The following is a 3,997-nucleotide window of genomic DNA, read 5'->3' as shown; positions in this document are numbered from 1 at the left end:
TGAGTCGAACAGCAAGTTTTCAGTTTCAGCAAAAAATTCCTGCTAATCCAGTAGCTGTTTGAGGGTATGGAGGAAAACAAAAGACAGCACTGTAGTTTTGAAAGTTTCAAAGTCAAACAAACAGGCACACTTCATTAGCATGGCTGGTGCATATATACAAATGTCATACAATGTCAAATGTACATTGGGTTAATTTAAGTTATCATTGTTTACCTGCAACCAGGACCAAATCTAATGCATGATGCTACAGTAGGATTAACCTGATGCACTGCCTCAGTCAACAAAGCTGTGTTTACACTGAATTATTAACAGCACTGAGAATAGGATTTTGCATAAAAGTTTTGCACCTTCAAATTATCTTGGAAAATGCATCTGTTTAAAGAAAATAAAAGACAATAAAAAATGTATCAGGCCGACGCAGAACAACTGAACTTACAGAAGCCTCACGCCATCTCAACCACCGCCCGTACCCATGGAGACATCAAAGGAATTTTCATCACAGCGGGGAAAGTTTTGAAGCTGGTTGAAATTATACAGCTGAACGCAGTTGTTGTATCATCATAACATCATCCTCATGAAACATACACAGAGCAATGCTGGCTGGCAAGCAGGCTTCACACTGCTTTCTTGGATCCTCCTGACAGATAATGTTTGAATGGTACAGCGCTCCAACTCCACATCCTGTAATATTAAACATTCTTCTAATGGAGGTTATTGTGCATCTGCACAATAGAAACTTGCAGTGGGATATACTGTAGTATGTTATACATTTCCACACATACATGGATACAGTATACACTTTAAGTATTTACATATTCACTTTATTATATATGTGTACATTGATTTACATACCCATACATAAAACACACATTTAATGTAAGCATGTGTGGATGGTAAACATCATATTTACTATGCATGAGCACAGATAAGCACATAATATTCACAATATACTGTAGCTACACATACAATGATACATGCACAGACAGTAAATAGTATATACCATATTCACTGGTTCTTTTAACATACCTGCCCACAAACATAAAACCACACCTTCAAAACAGACATACAAACATTCACAGACTGTGAAAAAAAATACCCACCTTTTTCTCTGATGCACACACACACACACACCTGTATATATGCAAATAAATCCCTCCTCCCTTGAGACTCTCACACATAAATACTTACACAGGTAGCGGAGTTGCCTGGGGTTTTCTGTACACCTTTCCTCTTAACCTTGATGTTCTCTCCAATTCCCACACATCTGCTTAACACATGTAGCCCTGAGCATTCACTTCCGTCTGACAAGAGAAAAAGGAGAGATGAGAAGAGAGGAAGAGAAGGATTGGGGGATCAGGTGTCTCCAGAGACTCTGATTGGCACTCAGAAGCACAGCTTCCAGTCCTCGTGCCCAGCATCCCTTAGAGCTCCACCGGCCTTCACAAGGTGTTAAGAAATGGACTAGAAGTCCTTAGATGTACCTTACAGATATCCTCAGTTTCACTCTGACACATGAATCCCTGCTGACTTGTTTTTAGTGAGCAGCATTATGAAATTGTTTGGTTTTTTGCGGCATTGTGTCAGGCTTTGTGTTGCATTGAGTTCACTTGAGTTAAGTACAGTTTGGTTGGGGTGAAAATGTGCAGTTTCTTACACTTAAAGATATCATCACTTATTTACCTGTACCCAGGTTTTTTAGTGATTGTTTACCTCATGTATTACTTTGGTGTAAACACTCACGACTCCTCCTTCACTTCCTCAACCTGCCTTGACATTTTCCAAGAACTGCAAAACTGCAGAGTGGCTTCTCAATGCTGTGTAGGTGTAGATGGAGAGAGCAGCAGTGATGTAGCTAGTTGACATATGAGGATGTTGAATACAGATCCACAAAAAATGCAAAATGTGGCTGAATTTCATTCTGATCAACTGCTGGTAGACAATTTTGTGTCTTTTCATTCATCCGTGTCTGTAAAGTAACCTTTTTCTTCATATAATCAGCTTTGACTTCAGTGTCCACGTATTAAAACCTTTGTGTCCTGAATATTAGCTGTTAAAAGGTGCTTTGAGAGGTATTTATTTAATCCCTGAAAGACATTACAAGACTGAAGAGGCAAAGAAGGAAGGACAAATGTCTTTTTTCTGGTCACAGACAGACAGAACCAGATGGAAATATCTTTGGTTACAGGAAGAACAAACCCTGAGTATTTCTGCCACTGTATATGTGTGTTTTTGTGTGTGTGTATGTGTGTGTGTGTGTGTGTGTGTGTATGAAGGGGGGTGTTACTGCTGAGGGCAGAAAATCAAAGGGAAGAGAAAACAATACAGGCTATTCTCTCCATTCTCTCCCTCGGTGGTTCTCATAGACAATCTTCTCTGCAGAGATGCAGCACCCTCTCTTAATATTTTCTCGCTTATCCCCCCTCCCACCCCCCTTTTTCTCTATACATTCTTGTTTTTCTGGGTGTTGTATGTACCGTGTTTCCACTGTTTCCTCCTTTCTGGCTGTGCATTTTTCTCTCTCGCCCTCAGTCTCAGTCTCTCTGGAGAAAACGACTAAAGCTGTCTCCGCTTACTCAGGGGTTTGCAGCATGTAAGAGAATGCTGCTTGTGTCTGTAACTTAAAACGGTGCCTAAAGTGAAAGAAATTAATAGTGACATACCCCACAACACACAAACATTGACAAGCTGAACACACACACACACACACACAGACACACACACGTCTTCTACAACTCATTTAGAGCATCCACATTCAAGTCATGCCCCTCTTGTAACAACACATCCTGGGATGGATGTCCCTACTCTCAAACCACTTCACCCTAACTCCCAGCTCGGATAAACAGTGCTTGTCATCTTGTAAAATATCCTCAGTTCCTCTCTGTTTCCTGTCTGACTTTGACTGAGTCCTCACTCCATCATTCTCCCACTCCATCAGCGTGATGTGACTTAAAAAAAAGGAGGAGGAGGAGGAGGAGGAGAGCAGGTGGGGGGGCCTCATGGACAGACTGGTTCCTGTCCAACCATTTGTGGCTTCCATTAGCCCGGCCCATGCTGCCTCACTGGTTTCACACTACATTTCCCTTCATTCACTTTAACACTCCATTGGGCCTCAAAAAGAAAGGGGTGGGGTGTAATTGCATTTTGAGTGATGTTTGTGTCATTACCTTGCTTCAAAGTCAGCGACAACAACAACAATTTAGCAACACGCACACACACACACACACACACTCAGCCGGCCTTAAAAGTCGTAGCTGACAATTTGAAGCAGAGATGGTTTAAAATGAAAAATAAGGACTTCACGAGTCACTTGCAGCAGCGTTTATTACTGATTACACATCCTCTCCAGTTTCACAGCAAATGAGAAAATATTAAATAATAACTCAGGGCTTCACTGCAAGCGAAATGCAAAGGCATTTTTATGTTTTGAAGATGGTGTTTCTGCTGTCAAGTTGTCAAATGTTATAGGGCCAGAACACTGACAGTTAAATTTTGGCATCGAAAATAAAATTTGGCATTGAAAACAAATCCTGGACTGAAAGAGGAAACATTGGCACTGAAACACTTGTATGGAAAAAAGTTGTGTTGGCGCTGAAACAAGTTCCACTGAAAAGTAAAACATGGACATTAAAAAAATTACAGTTTTATTATCTTATTTTATTTGGATATTTTTTATGCATTGTGATGTGTTTTTCAATGTCAATCTGCAGATTTTTTCTTCATGTTTGTCTTTTTTCAGTGACCTTTTTTTTTAGTTTGAGGGGAGGGGCAAAGAACGAGTGACTTATATATAACACATCACACCCTGTTGAATTTTGTTTATGCACCACATTTAGAGGATCCTGCTGCCTTTCTGTTAACGAGTTGGAGCTATGAGTTGGTTCCTGCATCAATGAAAGTGTGTTCTACAGCTCACACATGTAGCTATTTGTAGTGTTGTGTATGAGATGTTCAAAGTAAGTGAAGTCCATTGAGAAGTTTACAGCAAGGCTGACGCTGA

Source organism: Thunnus maccoyii, chromosome 2 (assembly GCF_910596095.1).
Source record: "Thunnus maccoyii chromosome 2, fThuMac1.1, whole genome shotgun sequence".
NCBI classification, from domain to species: Eukaryota; Metazoa; Chordata; class Actinopteri; order Scombriformes; family Scombridae; genus Thunnus; species Thunnus maccoyii.
Note: the sequence above shows the minus strand (reverse complement) of the source record.